General features: G+C 44.6%; 1 protein-coding gene across 2 annotated transcripts in view; it reads right to left on the bottom strand.

Moving 5' to 3' along the window:
- HS6ST2 (heparan sulfate 6-O-sulfotransferase 2) overlaps window positions 1–20,701 on the bottom strand; it is a 280,536-nt gene that overhangs the window by 129,249 nt on the left and 130,586 nt on the right. The gene's annotated exons all lie outside the window — the stretch shown is intronic.

Raw genomic sequence — 20,701 nt, 5'->3', positions numbered from 1 at the left:
CTCTTCACGGACGGCAGTCCAAGAGTTGATGATGTGACATTTGCATTCCCTCTCTCAGACACCAAATCCCTGTTCTGTGAAGTGTTGGATCTGGAGGCACACGTTGTCCACAAACCCTGAAGCAGCCAGTTGAAAAGTAGAAAACTCAACTGACCTCCCGTTTCATGTGTCCTGAAGGAAAACATCCTTCCTTATTTAATTACCTGTTGAATTCTGCCGGTACAGAAATCCCCCCCCCCCCCCACCAACAAGCCAAGCTGTCTCCCCGACCCACCGAGTATGGGCTTTTTCCTTCCTTGGGAAAACCAGACGTGCAATTTCAGGAAATGTGCTCTGCCTGTGATTTAAAAAAAAAAAAAAAAAAAAACAAACAGTAATTGTTGGGATGCTTTTAAGTGACGTTGATGCCAATTCGACTTCTTGTGGGCGTTTCCTCCCAATCCTAGTGCAGAAGAAACAAGCCAGAGAAGACCCAACATCTCCCAATCCTATTCTGCCAGCCCTGATTTGCTCCGGCCTTGAAGAGGAAAGAGGTTTCTGGTCTGGTCTCTTTCTGTTCAGGATCCTCTCACTTCAAGAACTTCAGCAAATGTGTTCTTGAGAACTCCTGAGTACTGAGCACTGCGCAGGAGCTGTGGCCGCCCATACTGGGAGTCCACAGCACCTCTGTCCTAAAGGAGCTTGCAGGCTGGGGAGGGGCGGATGCGTACTTCTTACTAGAATCTTCTGCAGAGCACAACGTCTTCTGTGGGAGGTACAAATGGGAGGGGTACTAAAGGAACGATGATTCTAGTTGGGGGGAAATCGGAAACACCTCAAGGACAACAGAGTGTCATCACTAAGCTTCAAAGGGTGACTCAGTTTACTTGGGGATGTTAATGCAGGGGTGATCTTCCTTTAGTACTAGTTACCATTTATTAAGCAACAAACCACCTCGTAGATTTTAAAATAATGCTAGCTAACATTTCTTGAGTGCTGCACGCTCAGCACTACACTAAGCATCTCACACGGTCTCCTGTCACCATCACAGCAGCCTCGTGTTGCCTGGCAGTACTGTTATTCCCTTGGTAAAGTCGAGGAAACCAAAGGCCCCCGGATGTCCAGCAAGTCAGTGGCACAGGAGTTAGCCTGACTCTAGAGCTAAGCAGTTTCCCGACAGCGTGCTCTGCATACTCTTAGAATCGCCTAGAATCACTTGGTAAAAGCATGGATCCTGAGCCCCAGCCTGGACCCAGGATCCAGAATCCCGGTATGTCAGGCCCAGGGATCTGTATTTTAAACACGATTCCTCAGGTGAAACAGGGGCAACTGAAGCTTGAAAACCACCACCACAGAGCATCTGTTGGTACCAAGAGAGCTGGGATCGAAGACCCAAGCACACCAACGGCAGTCACTACTATGGCTAAATGAATTGTTTCCTCATTAATTCACTGAGTTCTTCAGATTTCGCCCTGAGATGCTTGATGTCACGTCAAAGAAAGGCAGCACGAAGAGGCCGACCATCTGGAACTTGAGGGGGAAATGAGAGTGATAAATGGATGGCAGCCACTAGAAAAGAACGGATCGGGTTGCAGAGGCAGGGGCTCCGGAGGACGGTGTCAGGAAGTGGAATGCGGGGGCCTCAGTAGTCTAATCCCGGCCCTGCCACGAAGCAGGCCATCCGACCCAGAGCAAAATGCAGCTTTTCGAGGGCTCACTCCCCTCTTGGAAAAGAACATTACATGGTAATATATAACCCCAGAAACTGGAGCAGTGTAGCAATCGGTTCATAGTGATGTGGACATGGTGCCAATAAACACTGTAGCAATGACAGCCTAGGATGCGAAGCCGATCACTTAGGGATCCTATCTGGTTCAGGGGAACTGGGGTGGGGCCTTGGACCCTGCCTTTCTCCCTCGGTCTCACGTGATGCTCATGTGGTTGGCATATGGACCACACTTTGAGTAGCAAGGGTTTGGCCCTGTCTATCATGAATACATAGACCTTAATGGGCTATAAGGAACTCCTCTTTGTCCTTATAGGTTGGAAAACAAAAAGGCCTAAGCCAGAGAACATTCTGTGGTGATGTGGTTGCCATGTACATACCACTAATTTTCACATAAATTTCATTCCAGGAAACGCACTCAATTCTAACATGATACTGCATGTTGTGAAGTCTCGCTTCCATACCTTAGAAGATAACTTTGTTGGGCACTTGTCATGTTCCAGTGACACAGTGAAGTACCTTCACATGGATTAACATATTTCAATCTCTCAACAACACTATGAAGTAGATAATTGTTCATTACCATTTTACAACTGACAACACTGAGGCCCTGAGAAGTTAAGTAACTTGCCCGGTGTCGCACAACTGGAAAATGACAGAGCCGGGACTGGAACTCAAATCTGTCTGACCTCAACGGCCTGATTACCAAGGCCTTCTATTGTAGTCAATGCAAGATCAGCAGGTTGGAGGCGGGCAGAAAAGGCCAGGGACTGGGAACGTGGCCTCCCTCAAAAAGAGCGCCAATGGCACTAACTGCTCCAGCTGACTTCAAGATGGCCGCTCCTCCCCCCTGCCCCCTGATGAGCCTCCATACCAGGCGCGCTGCTCTGTGCGGCTTAGCATATGTAATCTCATTTAATCCTCACTGTTCCCTTTGTATTCACACTTTTCAAATGATGAAATGGAATCACAAAGAGGTTAAGGGACTTGCCCAAGATGACACACCAAATAAACCGTAGAGCTTGAATTCAAAATTACTCCTGCCTGAACACAAAGCCTTTTTTTTTTTTTTTAAAAACCACAACGTGGTGGTGTTTCCACTTAAATGAGTAGAGCCAGCCAGACTCTCCTGAAGATGAAACATCTTCCTCTTTATCCAGAGGGCTTTGGTAATGACCCAAGGCATCCACGCCAACAGTGGGCTCCGCTCAAGGTGAGCATGGGCTACTTGGTAAAAGAGATGTCAAATGCTTTATCACACCCACCATACCTGTGGAATTTAGACTCTAGTTTGAGGACATAAATAATTTTAAAAATATAAATAACATGTACTGGTCAGTGCTGTAAGAAAAACAGAAACAAATAAAATCCTTACTATCCCAATTCTCACAAACATCTTTGGAAGCAAGTATGACTAGCCCCATTTGACAGATGAAGAAAATGAGGACCAGGGCATTCACTAGCCCAGCAACTGAGCTACGCATACCCAAGACTCTGTCACCAAAGCTGGAACTTCTTCCATGGAAGTTGACTGACAATCCAGAACAAGGCACAGCATTTCAGCTTCTTTATCATGTTCAACCTTCTATTTCTCTCACTTTCATTAGGCTTGTCCATCGGTGTGATTCTGGTTTTTGTGGACCTTTATTCTAGGACATTCTAAGTTTTCTTTCTCAGAAGAAATGTATGCACACATAAATCCAAGCCACGGCCTTCTTCTAAGCGCTCCTTAATATTTTACTTTCCATCAAAATTCTAGGCATAAGCAACATTCAAATTTAGTCCTTTTATGTGATGTGATTAAAAGTCCTGAATAGTGTCTGTATGAATCATCAAGCCTTATGAAAGCTTTTCTATAATAGCATTCCCCCTTTGAATAATGTGCTGATCCATTGATTAAATCAGTTCCAAAGGTTGAATCAGTGAGGTAAAATTGGCAGGCAGGAAGGTATTACCAGACACTAATGCTCCTTCCTCGGGGTAAGCTCCATAAATGCGTAGCAATAGAATAGCTTTGCAATCTTCAGGGAAGTCTAGGGTGCCGAAATGAAACCCATCAGACAAACCCATCGTGGTTTTCCCAACCACGAATTACTCTGCACTTTATGAGCAACAGGTAAACAAGTAACTTTTGAAAGCAGAAAGACAATAATATTTTCCATTCGGCAAAGGTTTTATTTCACAAAGGCCTGCAGCTTTAGTATCTTAGAAGAACGGCTAATTTGTCCTCATTCTTCTTAAACCTGGGGGCTTTAAATGTGTGGGCTTCGGGAGGGGAGAAGTCAGTACACATCATCGAAATAGACCAGCTTCCACCCCGTAACAGAAGAATGGCTCAGGGGGAAAAGTGTGCTCATCAATTGCATTCTGGAGACATCTACTGCAGCTTTTCCAGCCGCTGACTTCTTCTGTCAGACGCTTAGAGCTCTTGAACGCCCTAATTTCAAACTCCGAAAGCTATTCTTTACTGATGGCACAAGACACGAATACCATCCACTCCTGAAAAGTTTTGGGCTTGGTAGACAGTTCCAAGCAAGCAATAAGCACACCCTCAAAACTTCACAGAGACCAAATGCACTCCGGGTGCCTTGAACAAAGGTGCGTGCAAAAGAGAAGAGAGGTGATCAACAGCTTGAGTGGATCAGAACTGGCAATGACTCTGAGCAGCTGACCTTCCTAAGTCTCGGTGTCCTGGGACTGAGACAGCCAATCCTATCTTCAGCAATATGTTCCAAAACTCACCCCTCCAGTTGCTCTTCTATGACTGGTGTAGCTCACGTATGATGTGTTTTCTTGATCTTCCCCCAAAGGGTTGTCAATATAATCGCTACCTTGATGTTGGCGTAGTACTAAGTGTTTTGCATTTATTATTTCATTGAATCCCCGCAAAATCCTTGGGAGACAGGAAAAATCATTACCAAGCAATGGTAGTTAACATTTCCTGAGAGCTACCGTGTTCGTGTTCTCTGCCAGACACCCCGGCAAGCACTTGACACACATCATCTCATTTCCTTCTTACAACAACTCTGTCATTGGCCCCATTTTCCAGATGAGGAAACTGATGATTGGAGACATTATGTAACCCCCCCAAGGTCACTACCAATAGAAGTAGCAGAATCAGAATCAAAACCTAGGTCATTCCGATTCCAATGCCCACACCTTTCCCTGCTACTGGATATTAACTTTTTGTGGGCAAGAACTGTGTTCAGTTCATCTCTTTATCACTCACAGCACCTAACAGGCTCTGACACATAACAGAGAATCAATAACTATTTGGATTGCCTCTCTGAGTTTATGCCAACACCATCTCTGTAGCTCATGCCAACATCATTGCTCTAGTTCACTCCTAGCTCTGTAAAGGTAATCCATAAACTTACATAAACAGCCTGCACCATTGCCTCTTCTTGGCTCCAAATCACAATGCCACTTAACTGGGAGAGCTCTCCCAAGGGGTGTTCAATTCTCCTAAGCTAACCGGCTCCCCCCACCCCACAAGTGGTGGTGTCATTCTGACTCTGCTTGCAGGCAAAGGAATGGACTGGTAAGTCTTTCACTTCCTTGAGTCTGCCATTTTGTAATTCCCTTTAGCTGCATTTGAGAATGCACTACTGGTAGGTGCTTAAATTGGTAGAGATTTTCTGAAAGGCAGTTTGGCTAATATAACAAAAGCCATAAAAGTGGGTATGCCTTTTGACATGATGTTCAAACTGTGTTAATGATAATAGCAAAACATGTGAAAATATCTTAACTGACCAACAATAAGGAAATAGTAAATTGTGGTAGAACTAGGATGCGGCCATTAAAAATACCATTTACATAGACTATTTAATGACTGGTAGGTGGTCACAGTGTGGTGTTTAGTGAATACGATGGTCCCGGAGTTCAGAGATTAGGAGGGGAGATAGATATTAAACTGACAAATATAAACCAAATAATTATAAAGAAAATTAGGACCATGGGTATGCACAGCACCTGGCATATTGTAGGTGTTCAGGAAATATTTCTTGAGTGAAATAAAGAATGAATGAACGAACAAAAGTAAACAAAGAGTGTAGGAAAGTAAGTCAAAATGGAGCTGTCTGGGTCGTGAGACTACAGGGGATTGTTGTTTTCTTTACATTTTCTGGGCTTCTACATTTGTTTTCTCATGTATTACTTTTAATATCTGAAAAACTATCTTCCTGAAGAGATAGATATGATCTATAAAGGAGGTGGAGGAGCCAAAGCTGTTAGTGTGAAGGGAAAATGGGAGCGAGAAATGGAAGACCCGTCTGCAGGACCTGGGGATATTTTTCAGATCACAAGTTTTTTCCATAGAATGACAAGAAGCAGCTGTTGAAACTCCTTCTTTGTACTCTGCGTATAACTTTAGAAAGAAAGACAACTTTTAATTCTTCAGTTAGTCCCAAAAGAAAAAAAAAATGGGAAGCAGATCACAAAAATGGGCTTCTTGTCTTTCATTCAATGAAGAATCAGATCTTAAGGTCTAAGTTGGTTGCTGGGGCTTGGGCCCCATGGAACCCTGCTCACATTGGAAGCCTTTGGCGTGTAAAACTGGCAAAAGCCTTGGGGGAAAATACTGTCACCAAATCATCTTTGAAGTAGCTTTTACAATGAGACTTCAAGATTTTTTATTTGCCTAAAAATAAAGTGTGGGGTGGGTTCACCATTTGTAATTTATGAGAGCCTTCGGCATATATTTGACATCTTCATTTTGATCTCCTCTTTGATGTGACATATAAATTGATTTTCTTTTCCACTCTCATTGTTCTTGGATTTGTACAACAGAACCCTTTATTTTCAGAAAAACGATTAGCATGAAATGTGACTTATGGTGGCCTAAACTATGTATTCTATAAATGGTAAATGGTTGTAATTACTATAAGATGAAAGTCATATATTGGATACATTCTTGTAATTATTATAAAGAAATGGCATGGTCATGGTCTCAAATCAAATTAAAGAGGCATAAAATTCAATTTCATTTTCTCAAGATCTGTGTAAAAGTTGAGCACACACAAAATGTGGTTCCAAATGTAACACACTGGCACAGAAGCGGTCTTTGCACAGACGTCATGAAATGACATATTTCTAGAATTTACCATGCTATCTTGAGGCCCAGTGTGTGTTCTCTTATGACCATCACACTCTGATTCAGAAAAGTGCTAAAATCTGGTTCAGCAGATCCCCGATCTCTTTTTCATTTCCTCTATAAGGAAATACAACACCACCACCTCAGAAAGATGCAAGAAGGAAAATATAGTATTGGCAGGGCCATTTCTGATGCAAAGAAATAACAGTTTAAGCCTTTCACACTTTTATCCCATAGGTATATTTATACCATACATTTATAATTCAAAAGTCAACATTAATCTAAACCACTAGGATGGCTATACTAAAAAAGAAAGGCAATAACAAGTACCGGCAAAAATGTAGAGCAATTGGAACCCTTGAGCATTGCTGGTGGGAATGTAAAATGTTTTCCATGTGCATGCACTATGGAAGACAGTCTGACAGTTCCTCAAAAAGTTAGACATAAATCACCATAGGACCCAGCAACTCCACCCATAGGTATATACCCAAGAGAAATGAAAGCACATGTCCACCCAAGACCTCTGCATAAGCGTTCACAGCAACACTATTCATAATAGCCGAAAAGTAAAAACAACTCAAATATCCATCAATGGATGAATGGATGAAGAAAATGTGGTATATTCATGCAGTGGAATATTGTTACAGTCATAAAAAGAAATAAAGGACCGATACGTGCTATAACATGGATGAACCTTGAAAACATTTAGCTCAATGAAAAAAGCAAGACACAAAAGACCACATATTGTACGATTGCAGTTATATGTAATGTTCAATATAGGCAAATTTGTAGAGACAGAAAGCAGATTAGTGGCTGCCAGGCGCTGGGGAGGAAGAAATGGGGAATGCCTGCCATTGGGTATGGCGTTTCTTTCTGGCATGTTAAAATGTTCTGGAATTGATTGGTGGTGATGGTGGTACCACTCTGTGAAGACACTAAAAACCACTCAGTTGTACCTTTCAAAGGGGGAATTCTATGTCATGTGAGATACATCTCAATAAAGCTGTTATTTTTAAAAACTCGATATTAAACAGCCAAGCTGAAAATAAAGATGATTATTCGAATAACATCCATGTCAAAAGTTGAAAATTCATTAATTCAGCAGCACATTATTCAAAGGGGAAAATGTTGACGGTCTCATGTGTGCCAGACCCTATTGCTGGTGCTGGGAATACAGAAATGAGCATAACAACATCCCTGTCTTGACGCAGGAGACATTCTAAGGACGCAGCTTTACACATTCTGGCAGATGGGTGGGATTTTAGGTTTGGAGGAACTCCCAAGGAGAAGGTTTTGGGGGTTGGGGGAAGCGTTCCTGGGCCCCCTTGTTCACTTACAAAACAGTGCTATTTTCTCTCTTCTGCTCTCCACCCTATACATTTATTTTTAGCACCAAGTGCAGATAGTCCTGCTTCAAGAAAAACAGCTCCTACAGACAGTGGCTCAAAATTGCTGTGAAGCCAAATTCCAAGGACACCTTATCTGTATGGGGGAAGCCAGAGAATGAGTCACTAAAGGGATGGACAATTGAACTTGAGGTCAGTTTCAAGTACCTTCAATGAACTGATCAGCATGAGCCATAGCTACAGGAATCACCACAACTTATTTAAACTTGGGTTATAGAACTCTCTAGAAGTACTCCTATGTAAAAGGAGTTTCTCCCACAAAGTATCATTTTCTTCATGGCCCATGTCTGCACCGTGGACTACACAGGGAATAGTCTTTCAAGGCCCTACCTTTGGAGTTAGGGGCATCCTGTCCATCCAGCCTCTCACTATACTACTTCTCTCCTCCAACCAGGCAGGGCGTCCAGTCATTCCCTATAGACACCATGCTAGCTCTCTTCTTCTGTGACCCAAAGTGCCCAGACCCTTCTCCCCATGTTACTTCCCCAGGCCCAGTAGACGTCTGACCTCCTCCAGGAAACTTTCCACAGCCCTCCAGCCCATACTAGCCTTAGTCCGTGCCGCGCAGGACTTCTCAATGATCCCAGCTCTGCAGTGGGCTCCCTGAGGGCAAGGATCACCTGCTTGGCACTTTTCCTCCACCTCCCTTAGCACAGCAGGAGGCATGGAACAGATTCAGGGCCAGCACTGATACTGTAAGCATATTCTACATCAGATACATTAAAGGGCCATTGGGGATTTCCTTTCCTAAGTGAAATTACTAAAAGATTTCCTTATGGGATACAATCAAAGAGAGTGGGATATAGTGTCTTCTTCTTTCCTAAGTAAACAGAGCTTGAATAACGCTGAGGCCTTCACTGACACACCATCTGCTCGGGCCACATCATTCCATAATTATTATTTATTATTATTTTTTTAGAGAGGGTGGGAGGGGCAGAGGGAGAGGGAGAGAGAATCTTAAGCAGGTCCCACATCCAACACAGGGCTCGATCTCACAACCTGGAGATCATGACCTGAGCCAAAATCAAGAGTTGGATGCTTAACCGACTGAGCCACCCAGGCGCCCCACGTGATCCCATTATTTAAATGAAAGGCCGACTGAGCTCAGATTCGTGGTACCAAACCACCAGGCTTCACTCTGTTCTCGTGCCACTTTCTATTTTCACTTTTCCATTTTAATAACTTTGTGCTTAGTTGTGATAGAAATCATCTCTATCGTGTTTTGGCTAATAAAGCAAGTGAATTTTTCTCTGTCAGCTAACACATGCTTCAGTGACATGAGCCATAGTATAGGGCCCTCTCATTTTCATTTGTCATAGGTCCTAAAAGAAAAAGTCCTGGGATTTTATTGCTGCCCTACACTTTCATATACTCACATGTAGCTGCTGATTACATATAGATGGGCTACCAGACTAACCCCTGAGTCATTAAAATGTAAAGGCACACATGATGTGCCTTCTGAATGCCCTACATGCCATGAAATTGTTCATCTCGTCAACATGAATATTAGACACTTTTGACAAAAACAAGATATGAAAGACAAGTTTTTTTCGGGCGCGCTTTACAGTAGTATGATCACAATGGTGTGATCAATGGATCTGAACACAAATAACGTGTGTTTGTATTGTTGGAAGGAAGACAGAGTAGGTCAAATTGATTGAGAAAATTCCAGAAAAGGAGACAGGTACAGCATAGCTGGAAAGAAGAATTGTTGGAAGACACATTGCTGAAGAGAGATCTGTCTGAAGACTATGGATTTTTGCCCCAGGAGCTAAATCTAAAAGATCTAGCAAAGTATATGAATGTGAAGAACAAGACAATTCGTTTCAGGGACAAATCTGCAGCATCTACATCTTCTGAGCTCCAGCACTCAGGCACAGGAGAGAAAGATAAACAAATCTGCAGAGCCCATCCTACGATGTCAGTGATCTGATGCCTGGTGCTCACGCAACTAAGAGACGCCACTGCCGCCTTCGGAGTCCATGCTGTCTATTTCCACTTGCTTTGCCTTCTCTCTTTGGAAGAGTAGGGATGACGGTGGTTAGAGGCCTGCTCCCGTCCATCCTTCCTCCCACCCATCCTACAAACTTCAGCCAGAGTCAGATGTTTCCTGTCACTCTGCTGCCCAGAAATCCAGGGGTTCTCACCCATCAGCCTGTCATTCAACCAACCAACCCACCTCATCAGCCTCATCTCCCACGATCCGCTTTACTCCCCCATCCCAGCCAAGCAGTGTACTCACCAGGCCTTCCCACAAACCCACCAAGTACGATGCCCTGTGTGGACAGCTTGGGCCATTTTCTCCACCTGCAATAACCTCTCTGCTTACTGAAATCCTACCCAGCTTTTCCTCAGGTCCAGTTTAAGTCTCTGACCACTCCAGCCCCTTCTTGCCAGCGAATCCCTGCCCTCTCCTTTACTTCCTTGTTTGACAGTCACATACTACTTTGCATGACAAACCCCGTAAAGCCAGCCATCTTCAAAGGGAGGTGATTTTGCATCCCAGGGGAAATGGAGCAATGGCAATGTCTAGAGATATTTTTGGTTGTTATAGCTGGAGGGGGCTGCTGCCGGCACCCAGTGGGTTGAGGCCAGGAATACTGCTGAATATCCTACAATGTGGACATCCTACAATGTCCACAGGACATCCTCCTGTTGAGTTATCCCACCGAGAATGTCAAAAGCACCAAGGTTGAGAAACCCCAATTTACCCACGTGGAAGTGTTGTCTACTCAACTGGATCGGAAGCTCTCTGAGCCGCAACATTGTCATTCAGCGTCTAGCACAAGGCTGAGTACCTGTGATAACATTCTTTGACAAATGCATGTTGATTATATGTCACCATCTATCTGGTTGAGTCAAGAGAAGAAAATTTCATCTAAAATGATGTATTTGGTTTTATCCTACTTTTTTATCTAATGGAGTTTAAATATCACTTTTAAAGAATGTTATTCTAAACTAATGTTTAGTGTCCTTTCTTCTTCAGCCCTTTCGGAGATAGATGGCTCTTAGTAAGGAAAGGGGGATAGCAGTAGTTATGGGGCTTGTCTAAAATTGTCAATTATGATATAAAGTAGAGAGAACAGAATCTCAATCTCTCATTTTCCACTCAGTTGTGGCTGAGCAGATTGTAGACAATTCACCCATTGGACAGACATGTAGTGAACTCCTATTGTATATAGCAAGCACTGGGCTAGGCTCATTTCTCAAGTTTTGGTGTGAGGCATTCATTGCTAGAAGCCATGTCATTGTCATGGCATACATTTTCCCATGGAAGCAATGCTGTCATCTTGACTGGAGGCTCAGCATTAAGTACACCATAGATATGACTATGCATGTAATATAAAGGCAATCATAACCAAATCATAAGGTAGTCTCTATCACAAATTCACATAGAACATTGTTCTCCTAAGTTCTTTAAATAAAGAATGGCCTCTGGATGCAGTGATGTATGTATTCAACATACAAAATACAACTCCACTGAATTATAAAGTCAACTCGAACATAATACTGTAGCTATAAAAATGGATATCAAGGGGCACCTGGGTGGCTCAGTCGGTTGAGCATCTACCTTCGGCTCAGGTTGCGATCCCAGCCATGTCAGGCTCCCTGCTCAGTGGGGAGCCTGCTTCTCCCTTTCCCTCTGCCACTCCCCCTGCTCCTGCTCTCTCTCAAGCTCACTCTTTCTCAAATAAATAAATAAAATCTTTTAAGAAATGGATATCAAATCTTGGGTTGAGCAATAAATGTATTTACCTTCTAAGAACCTGCGAGGACTTAGGGAGTGGTGTGCAAAGCTGAATTTAAAGTCCTTGATCTTTTTGAAAAGTCATCTTAAGGAAGCTGGAGTTGGCCTTTTCTTGCTCTCCAGAACCTTCTTGACACTTGACAGCTATCAGAATATTTCACGCTTCTGGAAGAACATATATACAATCTCCCACATGTGGAAGGTGAGGCTGATGGAGTGGTTTGGTTGGCGTGAGGACCAGGCTGACAGGTGGGAACCACTTAATTTTCTGGGTGGCAGAGTGACAGGAGACATCTGCCTCTTGTTTGCAGAAGAGGTTGGAAGGAGGAGGGCCAGGAGCTGAGCTGTACCCCCCTTCATCCCCGCTTTTACAAAGAGAGGGTAAAATCAACATATAAAGGAGTGATCATCAGCACCACTTTTCTTTTCTGAACCTGCATCAAAACACGTTTCAAAAAATCATAGAAATAAGGGTAAGGTAGTATCCTGGGGCCGAAAGATGAATGCAGAGAGAACTGCTGTGTGGGTGGGGGACTCAGCAGCTGCCACGTGGCCCAACAGCACAGGGGACTCAGCAGCTGCCACGTGGCCCAACAGCACAGGGGGAGGTACAGGAGCACAGAAGTACCTGCACGGAAGTGGGCGGGGGGGGGGTAGGAAAAGCCGCTGGAGCTCCTGTCAGGATCAGTACTGTGGGGAGCTAGGCAGTGGCTGTGATTTTGCAGCAGTTCAATCCATTCTAAAAACAAGAGGCTCCATCCTTTAAAACCTGCTTCACACCACATTGATGATACTTTACATCCTTTCCCCAAACCCACGAGGACCATCTAGTAAATGAAGCTGCTCTAAAGTAGATTAAATGTGCAGGCTGCATCCTTACAGTTAAACCCCATCTAATCTAAGAATTAGTGAAAACTCATAATTTTCACTAGATACAAATATCACATTACGATCATTTCAAGGAAAATGCCCGAAAGAGTACGGTGGAACTGTCAGATACTGATATCTTAGAGGATGGTTTTTAATTGGATCAAAACCTCTATAGTCTTTTAAAAAGCTCATTAAGATCTGAGCCACAAAATAAACTTGAAAGGAAAAAAGGCAAAGCTTCTTTTAATTAATGGAGGTAAATGCAATGTTTGCAGAAGTCGATTTAGAGAAGATTCATTTGGGATTGTTTCCGCAAGCTCTCTGATCATCCATGCTGGTCCCCCCAACCCACCATCTTCCCCCCACCCCCGCCACATCCAGCACACCCCATGATGATGACAGTGACTGTAATTTCTTAAGCCCTTACCTTGTACCTGGTCTGCGCTGAGTGCTTTACGTGGATAAATTCCTTTATTCCGTCCAATAACCCTATAGGCTAGGTCTTCTATCTCCAGTCTACAGAGTGGGGAGGGAACTGAGCCTCAGAGAGGTGGTGGGTAGCTCGAAGTCAAACAGCTAACAAGTGGCAGAGTCACAATGCCAACCCAGGCAGACTGACTGCATGTGGTAAGTACGCTATAAATGGTAGCTATTATGGGCTGACATCATAGTTCTGCTCCCCTTTGGCCACCCACTTGCACCTGTACCCCTTCCCCAGATGGCCCGTCCATATTTGTCAGCTGTAGCTCTTAAAGGAGTGGGTGCAGCTACCCGTATAGGGAAGGCATTACAAACCAACATGCACATGCACAGTTCAGCTGCCCGGAGTACACACCCAGCCCACCCCTGATTTGCGCTGGGGCTGAGATTTACCAATCTGTTCCAGCCCCTACAAGGCTGGCCCTTTTCCCACCAAGAGCTCTTGTGCCTGGCTGCCTTCTCCCCCACTGCCCTGAAAATGGAGCCTCTTTTTGCCCCTTGAGAAGTGTGACCATCAGCCATTTGGGGAGGGGATCCCTCTTTGGTTCGCTGAGAAGTGTGACCTTTTCATAGTCCAAATAATCTCTGGGCTCAAACTCTCCTTTAACACAAAATTGCTCTCCTGTTTCCCTTCATCTTGGCTGAAAACAATGTCTCTGATGTCAGCCCATAATAGCTACCATTTATAGAGTACTTACCACATGCCAGGCACTCCGCATACATCCTATCACTGAAACCTTATGACCATTCCACCAGGCAGGCACATGTGTTCTTCCTATTGTGCAAGTGAGAAACTGGAGACTTGGCTAGAGTAAGTGATTTGCCCACAGTAGCACAGCAAGGATGTGCTACAGACAGGATTAGGGCCTGAAGCTGTAAAACCAACGTTGACGGGCCATTCCACTTTGCTGAAACTTCATGTCCTCATCTGCAACATGAAGCTAATAAGAGTTCCTATCTGACCGAGTCCCTGTAAGAACACAGTAAGATCATGCACGTAAAGACTCAGCACCGTGCCTACACAAAGAGAGCTCTCCATAATGGATATTTCCCTTTCTTTGTTGAGGAGTTGTCTTCATGGGGTGGGCTGCTACTCCCAGGCCTCCAGGCCCAAGACGACTGGAGAGAGATCCAGGCTAAGTAGCTGCAGGTAGGCCTTGAGCTTCTCTCATGGGAGCATGGGTTCAGGTGGCTTTGGGTTACATTTCTGCACCAAGGCATTATTATCTACTTTATACCTACAGTCAAGCCCATCACTGCACTGTCTAGGGGAGGCAACACACAGTGGGGCATGTCATGTAGCTGAACTCATTAGCAAGGACACTGCCTTTAGATGTGCTCTAGACCAGACCTTGTTATAAGGTTTCTCACATATGCTGTTTTTCCAAAAATGAGAAAGGATGGGACTGTTCCTGTTGGGTTAGTAATGAGAGCCCAAGCTCCCATCAGGAGACAAGGATGGTGTTAAAATGAAAAGATATAGAAAATAATCCAACTGGTTTGAATTATTCAATATTATATATTATATATAGTATCTAACTTATATAAATATAATAAATAAATATAAATATTATATAATTTTGACTGGTTTGAAACATGCAAAGCTACAAAGCAATGGAATGATTTCATTTTTCTAAATGTAACGTTCAAGATGTATACAGACATTAGAAGTAAAAAAAGAGAAGTGACCAATTCTCCCTTGGAGAGGGTCAGAGAACTCTTCATAGAAGACAGCTGAGTCTTCAGTGATGAGTTGAAGGCAGGTAGAGGTGGGGGGGCGGGGAGAAGGGCTTTTTAGGCAAAAGAAAAGCACAAAAACACAATGGTGTGTAAGGAAGAAGGTACTCTCAACAATGATGAGAGCTGTGAGAGTTGTTTAAGGGGGAGGGTTGGCTGGACAGGCGAGCAGAGGTCAAATGAAGAAGAACCTTATAAGCCATGCCAAGGAGCAGAATGTACAGACTGTGGTTTCAGAGCTGTTCTGCAGGTGGTTGTTGGCACACCCTACACCGAAAAATGTGAGCGTGGGGAGGAAGCGTGATTCCATGATGAAATCCATTTGGGATGCTGAATCTACAAAGTTAAACAGGATTTTAACTGGACGATTTCTCAGGACATCCAGTGTGAACCTCCAAGGGGAGAAGAGCATATTATATAGGCTTTCCCAAAGCTACCTGACCACACTCCCATTTTTCACCGACCATCCTGTAAAACCAGGGTGCAATGGAATGTACTTTGGGAAATGTGGGTTCAACAGTTTAAAAAGGGCCTTGAAGGATCTGTCAGCAGCATGAAAACAGACTTGTGCAGTCAAGTAGAATCGGAGAGACATATTATGACGCTCTTGAAATACTCTAAGACATGCTCGAGTAAAGGAGTCACTGGCATGGAGAGAAGAGAGGTCATCTTTGAGAACACGAGGAATCCACAGAACTCGAGGAGGATGGGCCCGAGTTCCCAGCTTGGTAGAGCATATGGAAGGCAATATCACTATTAAACCAAGATAAGGAACATAGAGAGAAGTGCAGAATCGGGGTGGAGTGGTGGTGGGTGCTGGATTCCATTTTGGAGTGCGTGGAGTTTGAGAAACCTATGGGATATCTGAAATTTAACAAGTCCAGCAGGTAGGTGGATGGATGGGTCTGAAGCTCAAGAGAAAGGTCACAGCTGCAGAGGTTGATTTGGGAGTTGTCATCATATAGATGATACATCCATGGGAATGAATGAGATTGCCCGACTGAAGAGAGTGGTCAGCAGTAGTGCTACATGCTATGAAGACAGGCTGGATATGGGTTGATTAGGGTTAGGTTTGACAATCTGGCCATCAGTGACCTAGGGGAAGATAGTTCCATTAGAGTTGTTGGAAAGGAAGCCAGATTTCAGGGAACCAAGGAAGAATGGAAAATGAGACTGGAGAGGGCAAATCTAGGAAACGTTCATTAAAAATAATCTGAAGAAACAGAAGGTGTTTATCTTAAAAAGAAGATATGGGGGAGGAGGGTCATGACAGATGACGTCAAAGAGGCAAGAAAGTTATTCCGTGTTTCCCAGGAAGGAACCAACTTCAATTACATGTTAGATTGACCTGGGTTCTTGTCCCGTCTGTGTGACCTTAGGCAAGTCATGTCAATTATCTGAGCCTTGGTTTCTGAATCCACAAAATGATAATCATAGGTCCCTCATGGGGTACTGTGAGGATTAAATTAGTTACTAAAGTAGCATATGGGTGAATGCATGTATCCCACTGCTTGGCACGTAGTAAGTGCCCCAAAAGAGTTCCATCTCGCTTTTTAAGTCACAGAGATAATGAAATAATGCCAGTAGTGCTTTGCAAACTCACAATCATGACACAGATGTCTGTGGAGGGTGGGGAGCACGTCGGTAAATCTCTCTTGAAATTTTCTCTTTGTCAGGAAGCTGAAACCTGCATAGACATGCGCTCGCTCCTTCCGAAGCCCCAGACCTTGTTTGCTAACGTCATTCATGGCCACCCGAAGTAGCTGGGGATGCCTTCCCCTTCGTCTCCACCCCCACTCACCCCGACCGGGCCCTGGGGTCCCTGGCAGAGCACAGTCCTTCCACAATAGCTTTCTTTCACCTAGGTGTGCACCTGGGCTTCCCGAGGGGATTCCCAGGGAGCCGCCAAGACAGAGAATTTCAGTCTGGAATTGCTGGTCTCCAGGAGCAGGCCCCCTCAGGCCCCACGAGCTCTGCCTTCAGAAATCCTCTCCAGGAAGGCTGGCCAGGGAGAGCAGAAGAAGGCCTGCATTGTCGCAGAGGGTCCCGGGAATGGAGCCTTGAATGGAAGGAAGATGAGGGCTTCTTTCCTTGGGGCCTCCTAAAAACCCCCGCTCCGCAGACTTTTTCCACACTGGGAAGTTACAAAGGCAAGCGATCTCTCTTAAGGTGTACAGAAGGCGGGGTTACCAAAAATGGGCTTTGGCAAAGCTGGAAATACTAGCTGGAAAAAGCAGCAAGAAATGGAGGCAATCCAAACCAGTGGTCGAAGGTTCCGAAGGGATTTGGCGCATGTATTCTGAGCACTGAGGCCACCAGACACACTTCTCACTCTTGTCACAATAAAGAATGGGATTCTCCCCCTAAATTGCAAAAGAGTGAGTGAAGCAGAGCAGGAAAATGCCCCGCAAATTCAATGAGACCCTCTAAGTCAGGGCTTCCCCACATGGGTTGCCCCTTTGAATCACCTGGGGAGATTTTAAAATTACAAATGCCCAGACCCCCACCCTCAACCAAATGAATCAGAATCTTAGGAGATGGGGCATGAGTCTGAGCACTTCTGAGAAGCTCCCCGGGTGATTCCGATGTGCATCCAGAGCTGGGAGCACTGCCCCGATCTATGTGAGGCACCCAAGCACAGAGTCTAGGACACAGTGCGGGTGGAAGAACCGAGAGAGCCCTTTCTCCACTTCCGCAGCAGACACCAAGCACAGCACTGAAGGAAACCACATTTGCGCGGGCTGGCATCACACCAAGAAACAATCCCACAAAATCCCGCCTTTGGCAACATGGTTAGACCTTGAGGGCATTCTGCTCATTGAGATAAGTCAGACAGAGAAAGACAAACACTGTAGGATCTCATGTATGTGTAGAATCAGAAAAAGCGAAACTCATGGAGAAACAGACGGGAATGATGGCTGCCAGGGGCTGGCGGGGGGAATGGCGAGATCCTGGTCAAAGGGCACAAACTTCCAGTTAAGAGGATGAATGAGTTCTGGGGCTATAATGTATATACAGCAAGGTGTCTATAGTTCTCAAGACTGTATTGTATAACTGGAAAGTTGCTAAGAGAGATCTTAAATGTTTTTACCACACACGCACGCGCGCACGTGCACAAACACACACACTGTAATTATGCAAGGTGACAGATGTGTTAACTAACCTAATCACATTAATCATTTCACTATATATGTGTATTAAATCATCACGTTGAACAACTTAAACTCGCGCAATGTTATATGTCAATTATATCTCAATAAAGCTGGTGGGATGGTGGAAGAAACAACCACACGGACCATCAAACAAGGTCCCAAAGAAATGACCACATGGCATTTGAAATGTTTACGTAATAGACTCAGCCACCCACCCGGCACCAGACACCCCCCTCGAGAAGGCTCTGCGGTTTCTGTCCTTTTCACCTTCCCCCCTACTCCACCTCCTCCCTGGCTCAGTTCAGAAAAGGGAACATCTTAGGCCTTCAATATCTGATAAAACCTTCTCATTCAGTTACACTTTTCAATTTTAAGCTGCATTTGAGTCTTTCCAACTTAATTGAGGCAGAAGAAAATGATTAAATGTTGTATCAAAATCAAGCGTTCCCGTGTGGCTCGCTACATCACGCGCAGAGTGCCCTCGCACAGCGACTCCATCGTACAAGACTTCAGGCTGATGCTGAGGCCCAAATGTGGCCCTCGGAAGTGTTCAGAAGACAGAAGTATGGAGAACTGAAGCATGAAATTGCTTCGAAATGATGAAGCAAAGATGTGTTTTTCTTCCCAACAAATCTTCTCTGGAAATCCTGACGGCAGGTTTACTCAATGCCCTTGAGATCCACTCGGTAGCATTGTTTTTCATACCCTGGTCTCCTGTTCAGCACATCACCCTCTCGTGCAGCCCATTTACCTTTAAATCACTTACACAGAGCCACGTTAACATTGCCGGACACTTGGAGGGTGGCTTCTGACGCGAGCGCGGAATTGAACTGAAGGGGTAGAGACACCTTCTGCCAGCTTCGAATCACTCACTGTCCAAACAGCAATGCCACGTTGGAGGGCAACGTTCTGGGCAGCCCAGCCCCCCCCCCGCCCGCCCCCGGGGTGGAGTAGGTGGGGTTCACCCCCTCCCAGAGGTAGAACCATTCAAAACCAGACAGGGAGAGTGAAGAGTTTGTTTTCATACTTGTGGTCACTGTGGGATTATAATGTTATTTGGTCCATCGATGCTCCACTGAGGGGGTACCACAGAGTTCTGGTTAGCACAGGAGAAAGGACAGTGAACTGGGAGCCAGAAGACCTGGGCTCCATTCCTGGAACTGCCCCCCAGACATCTACACGCTTTCGAGAGATGCAGACCAGTGATTATGCCCAAGGTCTGTGGCACGGCTTATGAGCTGTGTGACCAGAGGGAGGTCGCCGTACCTCTCTGGGCCTCAGTCAGTCCCTCGTCTGTAAGATGGAAATGACAATGGTTACTACTGCCCGGCGTTGTTCTGAGGATTCAGTGAGTTAATACAAACACTTAGAACAGTGACCAGCATATGGGCATCGCTTTGGAAAGTTTAACTACCAATACTGGTTTCAGCGGCAAAACGAAACGTGTCCTAAATGACTCTTAAGTCAGGGACCGTGTTTTGTTTATCTGTCATCTAGAACCTCTGTCAGATGTCGAAGTGGAAACAGCAGCATGAGTTGAGAATGTCCTGGGCCAGCCTGCTTGCCTTTCCAGTAAAATCCTGGATTTGTGGCATAAGTGGGGAATGAGTCACTGTGGTTAACCAAGTTCTCCAGATTACAAAGGTTTAGGACTTCAGACTTTCTCAGGAGTCACCAGCTGTCCCCCATCCGCCCCCAGCTTGCTGATTCTCCTCCCTACTGCCCTGCCATCCTCACAGCTGCGCCCTAATCCTTATCATTCTCTTCTTCACTCCCTCTGCTTCCTGTCTGTCTTTCTCTCTAATACTTCCTTATTCCCTTTGCCACATACTGCCTCTGCCCGGACCCTCTCCCCAGCTTGGCTTGTCTTAGCTCCTAGTCACTTGCAAGCCCTGGCTGAAACATGCACTTGATTCTTCCCTGTCGGAGTGCTCATCACCACTGAAATGACGTTCTCAGAAGGATTTCTGAAGGAATGGATGATATTTATTCATCTGTTTGTTCATTCTTTCATTCATTCATTCAATTCATCCTTTCAATCCTCCAAAGCATTCTTTTCTTTTTGGTCATAAAACTAATATAGGGCATCTTGCATAACCCTTGGAGTCAGTATTTGGCTCTTTTTCATGCTGTTCGCAGAATCATTCTTTGCAGCCACAAATGAATTAAGAAAATAGATACATATCTCTAAAAATACCACTGCTTTGGGTACCTGAGGGCTTTGAACGAGTGGCTGAGAACAAACTTCATAATGTATGCTGATTTTTTTTTAATTTGGTTAAATATTTTTTTAAAACCCTCTTCAAAGCAAATCTTATGTTAGGATATGTTCAAGCCCAAAGACATGGAATGGTGACTATCACTTGTCATTATTTAAGTACTTTTGGTAATCGATTCAGGGAACTACCTTAGGAAAAACGGGAGTTTTTTTCTTTTCTTTTTTTTTTTTTTTAAGGACTGATACCGTGAGTTTATTTACAAACATATCGGGTATGTTGAATTCAAGAGTTT

Source organism: Eumetopias jubatus, unplaced genomic scaffold, assembly GCF_037043125.1.
Source record: "Eumetopias jubatus isolate StellerSeaLion01/CBP00866 unplaced genomic scaffold, mEumJub1_p1.0 scaffold_11, whole genome shotgun sequence".
In the NCBI taxonomy this organism is placed as follows: Eukaryota; Metazoa; Chordata; class Mammalia; order Carnivora; family Otariidae; genus Eumetopias; species Eumetopias jubatus.
This window is presented reverse-complemented; position numbering and strand designations above follow the sequence as displayed.